The sequence below is a fragment of the Arachis ipaensis genome, chromosome B7, assembly GCF_059453495.1.
Source record: "Arachis ipaensis isolate K30076 ecotype BB chromosome B7, ASM5945349v1, whole genome shotgun sequence".
Lineage (NCBI taxonomy): Eukaryota > Viridiplantae > Streptophyta > Magnoliopsida > Fabales > Fabaceae > Arachis > Arachis ipaensis.
The window spans coordinates 7,785,124-7,804,649 of NC_142442.1; the positions used below are offsets into that span (position 1 = coordinate 7,785,124).

General features: G+C 38.1%; 2 non-coding genes across 2 annotated transcripts; both read right to left on the reverse strand.

The window, feature by feature from the left end:
• Positions 1-3,980: 3,980 nt before the first annotated feature.
• Positions 3,981-4,088, reverse strand: LOC148550264 (small nucleolar RNA R71). Its single transcript, XR_015892596.1, has one exon. It is a non-coding gene; the product is annotated as a small nucleolar RNA R71 (small nucleolar RNA).
• An 8,020-nt stretch (positions 4,089-12,108) lies between these two features.
• Positions 12,109-12,216, reverse strand: LOC148550265 (small nucleolar RNA R71). Its single transcript, XR_015892597.1, has one exon. It is a non-coding gene; the product is annotated as a small nucleolar RNA R71 (small nucleolar RNA).
• Positions 12,217-19,526: the final 7,310 nt, after the last annotated feature.

Below are 19,526 nucleotides of genomic sequence, written 5' to 3' on the forward strand. Positions count from 1 at the left end.
ATGACAGGATAATTTATACGCTTTTTAGCATGGTTTTTAGTAGAATCTAGTTACTTTTAGGGATGTTTTCATTAGTTTTTATGTTAAATTCACATTTCTGGACTTTACTATGAGTTTGTGTGTTTTTCTGTAATTTTAGGTATTTTCTGGCTGAAATTGAGGGACCTGAGCAAAAATCAGATTCAGAGGTTGAAGAAGGACTGCTGATGCTGTTGGATTCTGACCTCCCTGCACTCAAAATGGAATTTCTGGAGCTACAGAACTCAAAATGGCGCGCTTCCAATTGAGTTGGAAAGTAGACATCCAGGGCTTTCCAGCAATATATAATAGTCTATACTTTGCCCAAGTTTAGACGACACAGACTGGCGTTCAACGCCAGCTTTCTGCCCAATTCTGGCATCCAGCGCCAGAAACAAGTTGCAAAGTGGAGTTCAACGCCCAAAATGGCACAAAAGCTAGCGTTCAACTCCAAGAATGACCTCTCCACGTGTAGACTTCAAGCTCAGCCCAAGCACACACCAAGTGGGCCCCGGAAGTGGATTTATACATCAATTACTTACTTCTGTAAACCCTAGTAGCTAGTTTATTATAAATAGGACATTTCACTATTGTATTAGACATCCTGGATTGTATTCTGATCCTGTGATCACGTTTTAGGGGGCTGGCCATTCGGCCATACCTGGACCTTTCACTTATGTATTTTTAACGGTAGAGTTTCTACACTCCATAGATTAAGGTGTGGAGCTCTGCTGTTCCTCAAAGATTAATGCAAAGTACTACTGTTTTTCTATTCAATTCATCTTATTCCGCTTCTAAGATATTCATTCGCACTCCAACCTGAATGTGATGAATGTGACAATCATCATCATTCCCTATGAACGCGTGCCTGACAACCACTTCCGTTCTACCTTCGATTGAATGATTATCTCTTGGATCTCTTAATCAGAATCTTTGTGGTGTAAGCTAGATTGATGGCGGCATTCATGAGAGTCCGGAAAGTCTAAACCTTGTCTGTGGTATTTCGAGTAGGACTCTGGGATTGAATGACTGTGACGAGCTTCAAACTCGCGAGTGCTGGGCGTAGTGACAGACGCAAAAGGATAGTAAATCCTATTCCAGTATGATCGAGAACCTCCAGATGATTAGCCATGCAGTGACAGCGCATCGGACCATTTTCACAGAGAGGAATAGGACGCAGCCATCGACAAGGGTGATGCCTCCAGACGATTAGCCGTGTTGTGACAGAGCATTTGGACCATTTTCCCGAGAGGATTAAAAGTAGCCATTGACAACGGTGATGTCCTTACAAAAAGCTAGCCATGGAAAGGAGTAAGACTGATTGGATGAAGACAGCGGGAAAGCAGAGATTCAGAGGAACGAAAGCATCTCTATGCGCTTATCTGAAATCTCACCAATGATATACATAAGTGTTCCTATCCTTATTTTATTATTTATCTTCGAAAACTCCATAACTATTTTATATCCGCCTGACTGAGATTTACAAGGTGACCATAGCTTGCTTCATACCAACAATCTCCGTGGGATCGACCCTTACTCACGTAAGGTTTATTACTTGGACGACCCAGTGCACTTGCTGGTTAGTTGTGCGAAGTTGTGAAGTTATGTTTGGACCATGGTTCTGTGCACCAGTGTTTGGCGCCATTGCCAGGGAAAGAATGAACAAACAAATTTTACAAATCTAGATCTGAGTGATCACGATTTCGCATACCAAGTTTTTGGCGCCGTTGCCGGGGATTGTTTGAGTTTGGACAACTGACGGTTCATCGTGTTGCTCAGATTAGGTAATTTTCTTTTTGTTTTATTTTCAAAAACTTTTCAAAAATCTTTCAGAAATTTTTCTTTTGTTTTCGGGAAAAAAAAAAATTTCTAAATTTTCAAGAATGAATTCTAGAGTTTCATATAACATGTTTTAGCGTGGCTGGCTATTAAGCCATGTCTAATTCCCAGGATTTTGATTGAGGACTATGAATTCATTACTTCCTTTTTTCCAAATGTTTTCGAAAAAAATATACAAAAATCCAAAAAAAAAATAAAATCATAAAAATCAAAAATATTTTGTGTTTCTTGTTTGAGTCTTGAGTCAATTTTTAAGTTTGGTGTCAATTGCATATTCATCTTGCATTTTTTCGAAAAATTCATGCATTCATAGTGTTCTTCATGATCTTCAAGTTGTTCTTGGTAAGTCTTCTTGTTTGATCTTGATGTTTTCTTGTTTTGTGTCTTTTCTTGTTTTTCATATGCATTTTTGCATTCATAGTGTCTATACATGAAAAATTCTTAAGTTTGGTGTCTTGCATGTTTTCTTTGCATTAAAAATTTTTCAAAAATATGTTCTTGATGTTCATCATGTTCTTCATAGTGTTCTTGGTGTTCATGTTGACATTCATAGCATTCTTGCATGCATTCATTGTTTTGATCTAAAAATTTCATGCATTGCATCATTTTAATGTTTTTCTCTCTCATCATAAAAATTCAAAAAATCAAAAAAAAAATATCTTCCCCTTTTTCTCTCTTAAAATTTCGAAAATTAGATTTGACTTTTTCAAAACTTTTTAAAATCTAGTTGTTTTTATGAGTCAAATCAAATTTTCAATTTAAAAATCCTATCTTTTTCAAAAATCTTTTTCAAAAATCAAATCTTTTTTCATTTTTCTTAGTTATTTTCGAAAATTATAAAAATATTTTTCAAAAATATTTTTCTTATCTTTATCACCTAATTTTCGAAAATAACATCATCAATTAATGTTTTGATTCAAAAATTTCAAGTTTGTTACTTGCTTGTTAAGAAAGATTCAAACTTTGAGTTCTAGAATCATATCTTGTGATTTCTTGTGAATCAAGTCATTAATTATGATTTTAAAAATCAAATCTTTTTCAAAACTAATTGCAATCATATCTTCCCAAAATATCTTTCTCAAAAATTTGATTTCAAAATATCTTTTCTAACTTCTTATCTTCTTATCTTTTCAAAATTGATTTTCAAAATTTGTTTCAACTAACTAACTAACATTTTTGTTTGTTTCTTATCTTTTTCAAAACTACCTAACTAATCCTCTCTCTCTCTAATTTTCGAAAATATCTCCCTCTTTTTCAAAAAAAAATTCTTTTTAATTAACTAATTATTTTAATTTTTTATTTTAATTTTCGAAAATTACTAACCTTTTTCAAAAACCATTTTCGAAAATCACTAACCCTTTTTCAAAAATAATTTTCGAAAATCCTTCTCTCTCATCTCCTTCTATTTATTTATTTATCTACTAACACTTCTCCTCATCTCAAATCACTGCTCCTATCCTTACCTTTGTGTTTGGATTCTTCATTCTTCTTCACCCATATTCCTTGTCTTCTTCTACTAACAATAAGGAACCTCTTTACTGTGACATAGAGGATTCCTCTTCTTTTCTTGTTCTCTTCTCTTTCTTATGAGCAGGAACAAGGAAAAAGGCATTCTTGTTGGAGCTGATCCAGAACCTGAAAGGATTCTGAAGAGAAAACTAAGCGAAGCTAAATTACAATAATCCAGAGACAACCTTATTGAAAATTTCAAACAAGTAAAGGAGATGGCAGCCGAACCCAACAACAATAATGCAAGGAGAATGCTTGGTGACTTTACTGCACCAAATTCCAATTTACATAGAAGAAGCATCTCCATCCCTACCATCGGAGCAAACATTTTTTAGCTGAAATCTCAGCTAGTTTCTCTGATGCAGCAAAACTGCAAGTTTCATGGACTTCCATCTGAAGTTCCTTTTCAGTTCTTAACTAAATTCTTGCAGATATGTGATACTGTTAAGACTAATGGAGTAGATCCTGAAGTCTACAGGCTCATGCTTTTCTCATTTGCTGTAAGAGACAGAGCTAGAATCTGGTTGGATTCTCAACCTAACGATAGCCTGAACTTATGGGATAAGCTGGTCACGGCTTTCTTAGCCAAGTTCTTTCCTCCCCAAAAGCTTAGTAAGCTTAGAGTGGATGTTCAAACCTTCAAACAGAAAGAAGGTGAATCCCTCTATGAAGCTTGGGAGAGATACAAAGGACTGACCAAAAAGTGTCCTTCTGACATGCTTTCAGAATGGACCATCCTGGATATATTCTATGATGGTCTATCTGAATTAGCTAAGATGTCATTGGATACTTTTGCAGGTGGATCCATACACCTAAAGAAAACACCTGCAGAAGCTCAAGAACTTATTGACATGGTTGCTAACAACCAGTTTATGTACACTTCTGAAAGGAATCCTGTGAGTAATGGGACACCTCAAAAGAAGGGAGTTCTTGAGATTAATGCTCTGAATGCCATATTGGCTCAGAACAAATTATTGACCCAACAGGTCAATATGATTTCTCAGAGTCTGAATGGAATGCAAGCTGCATCCAACAGTACTCAAGAGGCATCTTCTGAAGAAGAAGCTTATGATCCTGAAAACCCTGCAATAGCAGAGGTAAATTACTTAGGTGAACCTTATGGAAACACCTATAACTCATCATGGAGAAATCATCCAAATTTCTCATGGAAGGATCAACAAAAGCCTCAACAAGGCTTTAATAATGGTGGAAGAAACAGGTTTAACAATAGTAAACCTTTTCCATCATCCACTCAGCAACAAACAGAGAATTCTGAGCATAATCCATCTAGCTTAGCAAATTTAGTCTCTGATCTATCTAAGGCCACTCTAAGTTTCATGAATGAAACAAGGTCCTCCATTAGAAATTTGGAGGCACAAGTGGGCCAGCTGAGTAAAAGGATCACTGAAATCCCTCCTAGTACTCTCCCAAGCAATACAGAAGAGAATCCAAAAGGAGAGTGCAAGGCCATTGAATTAATCACCATGGCCGAACCTGTAAGGGAAGGAGAGGACGTGAATCCCAAGGAGGAAGACCTCCTGGGACGTCCAGTGATCAATAAGGAGTTTTCCTTTGAGGAACCAAAGGACCCTGAGGCTCATCTAGAGACCACAGAGATTCCATTGAACCTCCTTATGTCATTCATGAGCTCGGATGAGTATTCCTCTTCTGAAGAGAATGAGGATGTCACTGAAGAGCAAGTTGCCAAGTTCCTTGGTGCAATCATGAAGCTGAATGCCAAATTATTTGGTAATGAGACTTGGGGAGATGAACCTCCCCTGTTCACCAATGAATTAAATGCATTGGATTTACTGAGATTGCCTCAGAAGAAAGAGGATCCTGGAAAGTTCCTCATACCCTGTACCATAGGCACCATGACCTTTGAGAAGGCTCTATGTGACTTCGGGTCAGGGATAAACCTCATGCCACTCTCTGTAATGGAGAAACTTGGAATATTTGAGGTGCAAGCTGCTAAAATCTCATTAGAGATGGCAGACAACTCAAGAAAAGAGGCTTATGGACAAGTAAAGGACATGTTAGTAAAGGTTGAAAGCCTTTACATCCCTGCTGATTTCATAATCCTAGATACTGGGAAGGATGAAGATGAATCCATCATCCTTGGAAGACCCTTCCTAGCACAGCAAGAGCTGTGATTGATGTGGACAGAGGAGAATTAATCCTTCAACTAAATGAGGATAACCTTGTGTTTAAAACTCAAGGATCTCTCTCTGCAACCATGGAGAGGAAGCATGAAAAGCTTCTCTCACTACAGAGTCAACCAGAGCCCCCACAGTCAAACTCTAAGTTTGGTGTTGGGAGGCCACAACCAAACTCTAAGTTTGGTGTTGAACTCCCATATCCAAACTCTAAGTTTGGTGTTGGGAAGTCTCAACAAAGCTCTGAACATCTGTGAGGCTCCATGAGAGCCCACTGTCAAGCTATTGACATTAAAGAAGCGCTTGTTGGGAGGCAACCCAAAGTTTATTTATCTAATTTTATTTTTGTTTTTCATGTTTTCTTAGGTTCATGATCATGTGGAGTCACAAAATAAACGAAAAATTTAGAAACAGAATAAAAAACAGCGGAAGAAAAATCACACCCTGGAGGAAGCACCTGTCTGGCATTCAACGCCAGAACAGAGCATGGTTCTGGCGCTGAACGCCCAAAATGGGCAGTATCTGGGCGCTGAACGCCCAAAATGGGCAACATCTGGGCGCTGAACGCCAGAATTGCACCCTGGAGAAGAGTTGGCACTGAACGCCCAGAACAAGCATGGTTCTGGCGTTCAACGCCAGAAATGGGCAACAAATGGGCGTTGAACGCCTAAAATGGGCACCAACCTGGCGCTGAACGCCCAGAGTTGTGTGCAAGGGCATTTTACATGCCTAATGGGTGCAGGGATGTAAATCCTTGACACCTCCGGATCTGTGGACACCACAGGATCACCTCAAGATCTGTGGACACCACAGGATCATCTCAGGATCTGTGACTCCCACAGGATCCCCACCCACCTCACCCTCTCTCTCCATTCATGGTCATCCCTTTTGTTTTCCATTCACCACTCACATCCATACACACATCCCTCCATCTCCTCCATATCTTCTTCTTCTTCTTCTATTCTTTCTTCTTTTGCTCGAGGGCGAGCAACAGTCTAAGTTTGGTGTGGTAAAAGCATAAGCTTTTTGTTTTTCCATAACCATTAATGGCACCTAAGGCCAGAGAAACCTCAAAGAGGAAAGAGAAGGCAAGTGCTTTCACCTCTGAGCCATGGGAGATGGAAAGATTCATCTCTAAAGCCCATCACTAAGAAAAAGATGGAGCAAACAAGAGAGCCCACTCACGGAGCTCAAGAAACACATGAGGAAGCTCACCATCAAGAGATCCCTGAGATGCCTCAAGGGATGCACTTTCCTCCACAAAAATTTCTGGGAGCAAATCAACACCTCCCTAGGAGAATTAAGTTCCAACATGGGACAATTAAGAGTGGAACATCAAGAGCACTCCATCATCCTTCATGAAATAAGAGAAGATCAAAAAGCAATGAGGAGGAGCAACAAAGACAAGGAAGAGACATAGAAGAGCTCAAGGACATCATTGGTTCCTCAAGGAGGAAACGCCACCATCACTAAGGTGGACTCATTCCTTGTTCTTACATTCTCTTTTTTTTTTCGTTTTCTCTATGTTAAGTGCTTATCTATGTTTGTGTCTTCATTACATGATCATTAGTATTTAGTAACTATGCCTTAAAGTTATGAATGTCCTATGAATCCATCACCTCTCTTAAATGAAAAATGTTTTAATTCAAAAGAACAAGAAGTACATGAGTTTCAAATTTATCCTTGAACTTAGTTTAATTATATTGATGTGGTGACAATGCTTCTTGTTTTCTGAATGAATGCTTGAACAGTGCATATGTCTTTTGAAGTTGTTGTTTAAGAATGTTAAATATGTTGGCTCTTGAAAGAATGATGACAAGGAGACATGTTATGTGATAATCTGAAAAATCATAAAAATGATTCTTGAAGCAAGAAAAAGCAGCAAAGAACAAAGCTTGCATAAAAAAAAAAGTAGCGAAAAAAATAGAAAGAAAAAGAAAAAGCAAGCAGAAAAAGCCAAAAGCTCTTAAAAACCAAGAGGCAAGAGCAAAAAGCCAATAACCCTTAAAACCAAAAGGCAAGGGCAAATAAAAAGGATCCCAAGGCTTTGAGCATCAGTGGATAGGAGGGCCTAAAGGAATAAAATCCTGGTCTAAGCGGCTAAACCAAGCTGTCCCTAACCATGTGCTTGTAGCGTGTAGGTGTCAAGTGAAAACTTGAGACTGAGCGGTTAAAGTCAAGGTCCAAAGCAAAAAAAAAAAGAGTATGCTTAAGAACCCTGGACACCTCTAATTGGGGACTTTAGCAAAGCTGAGTCACAATCTGAAAAGGTTCACCCAATTATGTGTCTGTGGCATTTATGTATCCGGTGGTAATACTGGAAAACAAAGTGCTTAGGGCCACGGCCAAGACTCATGAAATAGCTGTGTTCAAGAATCATCATACTGAACTAGGAGAGTCAATAACACTATCTGAACTCTGAGTTCCTATAGATGCCAATCATTCTGAACCTCAATGGATAAAGTGAGATGCCAAAACTATTCAAGAGGCAAAAAGCTGCAAGTCTCGCTCATGTGATTGGAGCTATGTTTCATTGATAGTTTGAAATTTATAGTATATTCTCTTCTTTTTATCCTAGTTGATTTTCAGTTGCTTGGGGACAAGCAACAATTTAAGTTTGGTGTTGTGATGAGCGGATAATTTATACGCTTTTTGGCATTGTTTTTAGTATGTTTTTAGTAGAATCTAGTTACTTTTAGGGATGTTTTCATTAGTTTTTATGTTAAATTCACATTTCTGGACTTTACTATGAGTTTGTGTGTTTTTCTATGATTTTAGGTATTTTCTGGCTGAAATTGAGGGAGCTGAGCAAAAATCAGATTCAGAGGTTGAAGAAGGACTGCTGATGCTGTTGGATTCTGACCTCCCTGCACTCAAAATGGCGCGCTTCCAATTGCGTTGGAAAGTAGACATCTAGGGCTTTCCAGAAATATATAATCGTCTATACTTTGCCCAAGTTTAGATGACGAAAACTGGCGTTCAACGCCAGCTCTCTGCCCAATTCTGGCGTCCAGCGCCAGAAACAAGTTGCAAAGTGGAGTTCAACGCTCAAAATGGCACAAAAGATGGCGTTCAACTCCAAGAATGACCTCTCCATGTGTAGACTTCAAGCTCAGCCCAAGCACATACCAAGTGGGCCCCGGAAGTGGATTTATGCATCAATTACTTACTTTTGTAAACCCTAGTAGCTAGTTTATTATAAATAGGACATTTCACTATTGTATTAGACATCCTGGATTGTATTCTGATCCTGTGATCACGTTTTAGGGGGCTGGCCATTCGGCCATGCCTGGACCTTTCACTTATGTATTTTTAACGGTAGAGTTTCTACACTCTATAGATTAAGGTGTGGAGCTCTGCTGTTCCTCAAAGATTAATGCAAAGTACTACTATTTTTCTATTCAATTCATCTTATTCCGCTTCTAAGATATTCATTCGCACTCCAACCTGAATGTGACGAACGTGACAATCATCATCATTCCCTATGAACGCGTGCCTGACAACCACTTCCGTTCTACCTTCGATTGAATGATTATCTCTTGGATCTCTTAATCAGAATCTTTGTGGTGTAAGCTAGATTGATGGCGGCATTCATGAGAGTCCGGAAAGTCTAAACCTTGTCTGTGGTATTCCGAGTAGGACTCTGGGATTGAATGACTGTGACGAGCTTCAAACTCGCGAGTGCTGGGCGTAGTGACAGACGCAAAAGGATAGTAAATCCTATTCCAGTATGATCGAGAACCTCCAGATGATTAGCCATGCAGTGACAGCGCATCGAACCATTTTCACAGAGAGGAATAGGACGCAGCCATCGACAAGGGTGATGCCTCCAGACGATTACCCGTGCTGTGACAGAGCATTTGGACCATTTTCTCGAGAGGATTAAAAGTAGCCATTGACAACGGTGATGTCCTTACAAAAAGCCAGTCATGGAAAGGAGTAAGACTGATTGGATGAAGACAGCGGGAAAGCAGAGATTCAGAGGAACGAAAGCATCTCTATGCGCTTATCTGAAATCTCACCAATGATATACACAAGTGTTCCTATCCTTATTTTATTATTTATCTTCGAAAACTCCATAACTATTTTATATCCGCCTGACTGAGATTTACAAGGTGACCATAGCTTGCTTCATACCAACAATCTCCGTGGGATCGACCCTTACTCACGTAAGGTTTATTACTTGGACGACCCAGTGCACTTGCTGGTTAGTTGTGCGAAGTTGTGAAGTTATGTTTGGACCATGGTTCTGTGCACCAGTGTTTGGCGCCATTGCCAGGGAAAGAATGAACAAACAAATTTTACAAATCTAGATCTGAGTGATCACGATTTCGCATACCAAGTTTTTGGCGCCGTTGCCGGGGATTGTTTGAGTTTGGACAACTGACGGTTCATCGTGTTGCTCAGATTAGGTAATTTTCTTTTTGTTTTATTTTCAAAAACTTTTCAAAAATCTTTCAGAAATTTTTCTTTTGTTTTCGGAAAAAAAAATTTTCTAAATTTTCAAGAATGAATTCTAGAGTTTCATATAACATGTTTTAGCGTGGCTGGCTATTAAGCCATGTCTAATTCCCAGGATTTTGATTGAGGACTATGAATTCATTACTTCCTTTTTCCCAAATATTTTCGAAAAAAATATACAAAAATCCAAAAAAATAATAAAATCATAAAAATCAAAAATATTTTGTGTTTCTTGTTTGAGTCTTGAGTCAATTTTTAAGTTTGGTGTCAATTGCATATTCATCTTGCATTTTTTCGAAAAATTCATGCATTCATAGTGTTCTTCATGATCTTCAAGTTGTTCTTGGTAAGTCTTCTTGTTTGATCTTGATGTTTTCTTGTTTTGTGTCTTTTCTTATTTTTCATATGCATTTTTGCATTCATAGTGTCTATACATGAAAAATTCTTAAGTTTGGTGTCTTGCATGTTTTCTTTGCATTAAAAATTTTTCAAAAATATGTTCTTGATGTTCATCATGTTCTTCATAGTGTTCTTGGTGTTCATGTTGACATTCATAGCATTCTTGCATGCATTCATTGTTTTGATCTAAAAATTTCATGCATTGCATCATTTTAATGTTTTTCTCTCTCATCATAAAAATTCAAAAAATCAAAAAAAAAATATCTTCCCCTTTTTCTCTCTTAAAATTTCGAAAATTAGATTTGACTTTTTCAAAACTTTTTAAAATCTAGTTGTTTTTATGAGTCAAATCAAATTTTCAATTTAAAAATCCTATCTTTTTCAAAAATCTTTTTCAAAAATCAAATCTTTTTTCATTTTTCTTAGTTATTTTCGAAAATTATAAAAATATTTTTCAAAAATATTTTTCTTATCTTTATCACCTAATTTTCGAAAATAACATCATCAATTAATGTTTTGATTCAAAAATTTCAAGTTTGTTACTTGCTTGTTAAGAAAGATTCAAACTTTGAGTTCTAGAATCATATCTTGTGATTTCTTGTGAATCAAGTCATTAATTATGATTTTAAAAATCAAATCTTTTTCAAAACTAATTGCAATCATATCTTCCCAAAATATCTTTCTCAAAAATTTGATTTCAAAATATCTTTTCTAACTTCTTATCTTCTTATCTTTTCAAAATTGATTTTCAAAATTTGTTTCAACTAACTAACTAACATTTTTGTTTGTTTCTTATCTTTTTCAAAACTACCTAACTAATCCTCTCTCTCTAATTTTCGAAAATATCTCCCTCTTTTTCAAAAAAAAATTCTTTTTAATTAACTAATTATTTTAATTTTTTATTTTAATTTTCGAAAATTACTAACCTTTTTCAAAAACTATTTTCGAAAATCACTAACCCTTTTTCAAAAATAATTTTCGAAAATCCTTCTCTCTCATCTCCTTCTATTTATTTATTTATCTACTAACACTTCTCCTCATCTCAAATCACTGCTCCTATCCTTACCTTTGTGTTTGGATTCTTCATTCTTCTTCACCCCTATTCCTTGTCTTATTCTACTAACAATAAGGAACCTCTTTACTGTGACATAGAGGATTCCTCTTATTTTCTTGTTCTCTTCTCTTTCTTATGAGCAGGAACAAGGAAAAAGGCATTCTTGTTGGAGCTGATCCAGAACCTGAAAGGATTCTGAAGGGGAAACTAAGAGAAGCTAAATTACAACAATCCAGAGACAACCTTATTGAAAATTTCGAACAAGTAAAGGAGATGGCAGCCGAACCCAACAACAATAATGCAAGTAGAATGCTTGGTGACTTTACTGCACCAAATTCCAATTTACATAGAAGAAGCATCTCCATCCCTACCATCGGAGCAAACAATTTTGAGCTGAAATCTCAGCTAGTTTCTCTGATGCAGCAAAACTGCAAGTTTCATGGACTTCCATCTGAAGATCCTTTTCAGTTCTTAACTAAATTCTTGCAGATATGTGATACTGTTAAGACTAATGGAGTAGATCCTGAAGTCTACAGGCTCATGCTTTTCCCATTTGCTGTAAGAGGCAGAGCTAGAATCTGGTTGGATTCTCAACCTAACGATAGCCTGAACTCATGGGATAAGCTGGTCACGGCTTTCTTAGCCAAGTTCTTTCCTCCCCAAAAGCTTAGTAAGCTTAGAGTGGATGTTCAAACCTTCAAACAGAAAGAAGGTGAATCCCTCTATGAAGCTTGGGAGAGATACAAAGGACTGACCAAAAAGTGTCCTTCTGACATGCTTTCAGAATGGACCATCCTGGATATATTCTATGATGGTCTATCTGAATTAGCTAAGATGTCATTGGATACTTCTGCAGGTGGATCCATACACCTAAAGAAAACGCCTGCAGAATCTCAAGAACTTATTGACATGGTTGCTAACAACCAGTTTATGTACACTTCTGAAAGGAATCCTATGAGTAATGGGACACCTCAAAAGAAGGGAGTTCTTGAGATTAATGCTCTGAATGCCATATTGGCTCAGAACAAATTATTGACCCAACAGGTCAATATGATTTTTCAGAGTCTGAATGGAATGCAAGCTGCATCCAACAGTACTCAAGAGGCATCTTCTGAAGAAGAAGCTTATGATCCTGAAAACCCTGCAATACCAGAGGTAAATTACTTAGGTGAACCTTATGGAAACACCTATAACTCATCATGGAGAAATCATCCAAATTTCTCATGGAAGGATCAACAAAAGCCTCAACAAGGCTTTAATAATGGTGGAAGAAACAGGTTTAACAATAGTAAACCTTTTCCATCATCCACTCAGCAACAGACAGAGAATTCTGAGCATAATCCATCTAGCTTAGCAAATTTAGTCTCTGATCTATCTAAGGCCACTCTAAGTTTCATGAATGAAACAAGGTCCTCCATTAGAAATTTGGAGGCACAAGTGGGCCAGCTGAGTAAAAGGATCACTGAAATCCCTCCTAGTACTCTCCCAAGCAATACAGAAGAGAATCCAAAAGGAGAGTGCAAGGCCATTGAATTAATCACCATGGCCGAACCTGTAAGGGAAGGAGAGGACGTGAATCCCAAGGAGGAAGACCTCCTGGGACGTCCAGTGATCAATAAGGAGTTTTTCTTTGAGGAACCAAAGGACCCTGAGGCTCATCTAGAGACCACAGAGATTCCATTGAACCTCCTTATGCCATTCATGAGCTCGGATGAGTATTCCTCTTCTGAAGAGAATGAGGATGTCACTGAAGAGCAAGTTGCCAAGTTCCTTGGTGCAATCATGAAGCTGAATGCCAAATTTTTGGTAATGAGACTTGGGGGGATGAACATCCCCTGTTCACCAATGAATTAAATGCATTGGATTTACTGAGATTGCCTCAGAAGAAAGAGGATCCTGGAAAGTTCCTCATACCCTGTACCATAGGCACCATGACCTTTGAGAAGGCTCTATGTGACCTTGGGTCAGGGATAAACCTCATGCCACTCTCTGTAATGGAGAAACTTGGAATATTTGAGGTGCAAGCTGCTAAAATCTCATTAGAGATGGCAGACAACTCAAGAAAAGAGGCTTATGGACAAGTAAAGGACATGTTAGTAAAGGTTGAAAGCCTTTACATCCCTGCTGATTTCATAATCCTAGATACTGGGAAGGATGAAGATGAATCCATCATCCTTGGAAGACCCTTCCTAGCCACAGCAAGAGCTGTGATTGATGTGGACAGAGGAGAATTAATCCTTCAACTAAATAAGGATAACCTTGTGTTTAAAACTCAAGGATCTCTCTCTGCAACCATGGAGAGGAAGCATGAAAAGCTTCTCTCACTACAGAGTCAACCAGAGCCCCCACAGTCAAACTCTAAGTTTGGTGTTGGGAGGCCATAACCAAACTCTAAGTTTGGTGTTGAACTCCCATATCCAAACTCTAAGTTTGGTGTTGGGAAGTCTCAACAAAGCTCTGAACATCCGTGAAGCTCCATGAGAGCCCACTGTCAAGCTATTGACATTAAAGAAGTGCTTGTTGGGACGCAACCCAATATTTATTTATCTAATTTTATTTTTGTTTTTCATGTTTTCTTAGGTTCATGATCATGTGGAGTCACAAAATAAACGAAAAATTTAGAAACAGAATCAAAAACAGCGGAAGAAAAATCACACCCTGGAGGAAGCACCTGTCTGGCGTTCAACGCCAGAACAGAGCATGGTTCTAGCGCTGAACGCCCAAAATGGGCAGTATCTGGGCGCTGAACGCCCAAAATGGGCAGCATCTGGGCGCTGAACGCCAGAATTGCACCCTGGAGAAGAGCTGGCGCTGAACGCCCAAAAGAAGCATGGTTCTGGCGTTCAACGCCAGAAATGGGCAACAAATGGGCGTTGAACGCCCAAAATGGGCACCAACCTGGCGCTGAATGCCCAGAGTTGTGTGCAAGGGCATTTTACATGCCTAATGGGTGCAGGGATGTAAATCCTTGACACTTCCGGATCTGTGGACACCACAGGATCACCTCAAGATCTGTGGACACCACAGAATCATCTCAGGATCTGTGAATCCCACAGGATCCCCACCCACCTCACCCTCTCTCTCCATTTATGGTCATCCCTTCTGTTTTCCATTCACCACTCACATCCATACACACATCCCTCCATCTCCTCCATATCTTCTTCTTCTTCTTCTATTCTTTCTTCTTTTGCTCGAGGGCGAGCAACAGTCTAAGTTTGGTGTGGTAAAAGCATAAGCTTTTTGTTTTTCCATAACCATTAATGGCATCTAAGGCCAGAGAAACCTCAAAGAGGAAAGGGAAGGCAAGTGCTTTCACCTCTGAGCCATGAGAGATGGAAAGATTCATCTCTAAAGCCCATCACTAAGAAAAGGATGGAGCAAACAAGAGAACCCGCTCATGGAGCTCAAGAAACACATGAGGAAGCTCACCATCAAGAGATCCCTTAGATGCCTCAAGGGATGCACTTTCCTCCACAAAAATTTCTGGGAGCAAATCAACACCTCCCTAGGAGAATTAAGTTCCAACATGGGACAATTAAGGGTGGAACATCAAGAGCATTCCATCATCCTTCAAGAAATAAGAGAAGATCAAAAAGCAATGAGGAGGAGCAACAAAGACAAGGAAGAGACATAGAAGAGCTCAAGGACATCATTGGTTCCTCAAGGAGGAAACGCCACCATCACTAAGGTGGACTCATTCCTTGTTCTTACATTCTCTGTTTTTTTTTCATTTTCTCTATGTTAAGTGCTTATCTATGTTTGTGTCTTCATTACATGATCATTAGTATTTAGTAACTATGCCTTAAAGTTATGAATGTCCTATGAATCCATCACCTCTCTTAAATGAAAAATGTTTTAATTCAAAAGAACAAGAAGTACATGAGTTTCGAATTTATCCTTGAACTTAGTTTAATTATATTGATGTGGTGACAATGCTTCTTGTTTTCTGAATGAATGCTTGAACAGTGCATATGTCTTTTGAAGTTGTTGTTTAAGAATGTTAAATATGTTGGCTCTTGAAAGAATGATGACAAGGAGACGTGTTATGTGATAATCTGAAAAATCATAAAAATGATTCTTGAAGCAAGAAAAAGCAGCAAAGAACAAAGCTTGCATAAAAAAAAAGTAGCGAAAAAAATAGAAAGAAAAAGAAAAAGCAAGCAGAAAAAGCCAAAAGCTCTTAAAAACCAAGAGGCAAGAGCAAAAAGCCAATAACCCTTAAAACCAAAAGGCAAGGGCAAATAAAAAAGATCTCAAGGCTTTGAGCATCAGTGGATAGGAGGGCTTAAAGGAATAAAATCCTGGTCTAAGCGGCTAAACCAAGCTGTCCCTAACCATGTGCTTGTGGCGTGTAGGTGTCAAGTGAAAACTTGAGACTGAGCGGTTAAAGTCAAGGTCCAAAGCAAAAAAAAGAGTGTGCTTAAGAACCCTGGACACCTCTAATTGGGGACTTTAGCAAAGCTGAGTCACAATCTGAAAAGGTTCACCCAATTATGTGTCTGTGGCATTTATGTATCCGGTGGTAATACTGGAAAACAAAGTGCTTAGGGCCACAGCCAAGACTCATGAAATAGCTGTGTTCAAGAATCATCATACTGAACTAGGAGAGTCAATAACACTATCTGAACTCTGAGTTCCTATAGATGCCAATCATTCTGAACCTCAATGGATAAAGTGAGATGCCAAAACTATTCAAGAGGCAAAAAGCTGCAAGTCCCGCTCATCTGATTGGAGCTATGTTTCATTGATAGTTTGGAATTTATAGTATATTCTCTTCTTTTTATCCTAGTTGATTTTCAGTTGCTTGGGGACAAGAAACAATTTAAGTTTGGTGTTGTGATGAGCGGATAATTTATACGCTTTTTGGCATTGTTTTTAGTATGTTTTTAGTAGAATCTAGTTACTTTTAGGGATGTTTTCATTAGTTTTTATGTTAAATTCACATTTTTGGACTTTACTATGAGTTTGTGTGTTTTTCTGTAATTTTAGGTATTTTCTGGCTGAAATTGAGGGACCTGAGCAAAAATCAGATTCAGAGGTTGAAGAAGGACTGCTGATGCTGTTGGATTCTGACCTCCCTGCACTCAAAATGGAATTTCTAGAGCTACAGAACTCAAAATGGCGCGCTTCCAATTGAGTTGGAAAGTAGACATCCAGGGCTTTCCAGCAATATATAATAGTCTATACTTTGCCCAAGTTTAGACGACACAGACTGGCGTTCAACGCCAGCTTTCTGCCCAATTCTGGCATCCAGCGCCAGAAACAAGTTGCAAAGTGGAGTTCAACGCCCAAAATGGCACAAAAGCTGGCGTTCAACTCCAAGAATGACCTCTCCACGTGTAGACTTCAAGCTCAGCCCAAGCACACACCAAGTGGGCCCCGGAAGTGGATTTATACATCAATTACTTACTTCTGTAAACCCTAGTAGCTAGTTTATTATAAATAGGACATTTCACTATTGTATTAGACATCCTGGATTGTATTCTGATCCTGTGATCACGTTTTAGGGGGCTGGCCATTCGGCCATACCTGGACCTTTCACTTATGTATTTTTAACGGTAGAGTTTCTACACTCCATAGATTAAGGTGTGGAGCTCTGCTGTTCCTCAAAGATTAATGCAAAGTACTACTGTTTTTCTATTCAATTCATCTTATTCCGCTTCTAAGATATTCATTCGCACTCCAACCTGAATGTGATGAACGTGACAATCATCATCATTCCCTATGAACGCGTGCCTGACAACCACTTCCGTTCTACCTTCGATTGAATGATTATCTCTTGGATCTCTTAATCAGAATCTTTGTGGTGTAAGCTAGATTGATGGCGGCATTCATGAGAGTCCGGAAAGTCTAAACCTTGTCTGTGGTATTTCGAGTAGGACTCTGGGATTGAATGACTGTGACGAGCTTCAAACTCGCGAGTGCTGGGCGTAGTGACAGACGCAAAAGGATAGTAAATCCTATTCCAGTATGATCGAGAACCTCCAGATGATTAGCCATGCAGTGACAGCGCATCGGACCATTTTCACAGAGAGGAATAGGACGCAGCCATCGACAAGGGTGATGCCTCCAGACGATTAGCCGTGTTGTGACAGAGCATTTGGACCATTTTCCCGAGAGGATTAAAAGTAGCCATTGACAACGGTGATGTCCTTACAAAAAGCCAGCCATGGAAATGAGTAAGACTGATTGGATGAAGACAGCGGGAAAGCAGAGATTCAGAGGAACGAAAGCATCTCTATGCGCTTATCTGAAATCTCACCAATGATATACATAAGTGTTCCTATCCTTATTTTATTATTTATCTTCGAAAACTCCATAACTATTTTATATCCGCCTGACTGAGATTTACAAGGTGACCATAGCTTGCTTCATACCAACAATCTCCGTGGGATCGACCCTTACTCACGTAAGGTTTATTACTTGGACGACCCAGTGCACTTGCTGGTTAGTTGTGCGAAGTTGTGAAGTTATGTTTGGACCATGGTTCTGTGCACCAGTGTTTGGCGCCATTGCCAGGGAAAGAATGAACAAACAAATTTTACAAATCTAGATCTGAGTGATCACGATTTCGGATACCAATTATATTCAAGTTCAGTGCTATATTTGACTACTAAGTTTGATTATAATAGTTTTTATTGAAAATATAAACCCTAAACCCTAAACCCTAACCCCTAAATCCTAAACCCTAAACCCATAAACCTAAAACCCTAAACCCTAAACCCTAAACCATAAACCATAGTTTGATTATCATGTTTACTGAGTTTGATTATACTCAAGTTTAGTGCTAAATTTGACTAATGAATTTGATTAATATATGTCTACTGAGTTTGATTATACTAAGGTTCAGTGCTTGACGCTGAGTTTGATTATAAATGACTATTGAGTTTGATTATAAATGTTTGTTGAGTTTGATTATAGTCAAGTTCGGTACTATATTTGACTACTGAGTTTGATTATAAATGTTTATTGAGTTTGATCATAGTCAGGTTCGGTGCAAACTCAGGTTTAGTGCTTGACTACTGAGTTTGATTATACATGTTTATTGAGTTTGATTATAGTCATTACGTTCGTTGCTATTTTTCACTACTGAGTTTGATTATAAATTTTTATTGAATTTGATTATAGTCACGTTTGGTGCTATATTTCACTACTGAGTTTGATTATAAATGTTTATTGAGTTTGATTATAGTCACGTTCGGTGCTATATTTTATCATTGAGTTTGATTACTCACTCGTTCACTCATTCACTAGTTCTCTCATTCATCCAGCGACCTACTCACCCTTCCACTCCTACATCAATTTAGCTGAAATACGAATTACTACTAGCACCAAAAATTGAGGAATTCTAATCACCCCAATTTGAATTACTTTGGATTGCGTGTGTGTAATTCGAATCAAATTGATTCGAATTAGTGGGTGTGTGCCTGTGTATGTAATTTGAATCAGACTGATTCGAATTACATAGAGTTTGAAATTCGAATTAGGTTAATTCAAACTACATAAAAATGTGTCTTGATTGATTCATGAACCAATTTTGCTTTTAGCTGATTAGTGTAAATTTTCTCCCGCCTTGGGTTATTATAGTAAATTACCCTTAAATCTGTTATAAATTTTTTTTTTTTAGTGAAGCTATTATAAATTCTAAAAAAGTATTTCTTTTTAACTTTTTTGGAAATGGTACGGGCCAAACAGGCCCAACCCAATCAAAAAGGACTCAGAAACAACATTCATATTAGAATCATCACTAACCTCATTAATTCAAATCATCCATTCTAAAAACCTCTAAAAATTGTCGCACCTAACACCATATCCTATTGAATTTGCTATCAACAAATAAAACAAGAACTTGATGAAGAAGTTGTGTTCTATGAGAAGATGACGAAGAGAAGTCCAACTATTCACCAAAACTTGCTATGAGTTAGCGTTGAGGGTGGGTAGGGTGTTGGGGCTTATATTTTTTAGTGAATTCTTCAGTGTATAAATTATTGTCTATATGTGTAGAAATGTAATATATGGTCTTATTGGATGACAAGTGTTCTATTAGGGGACAAAATTTACATTTGCTGCAGGCTTGTTACAGTGTACTT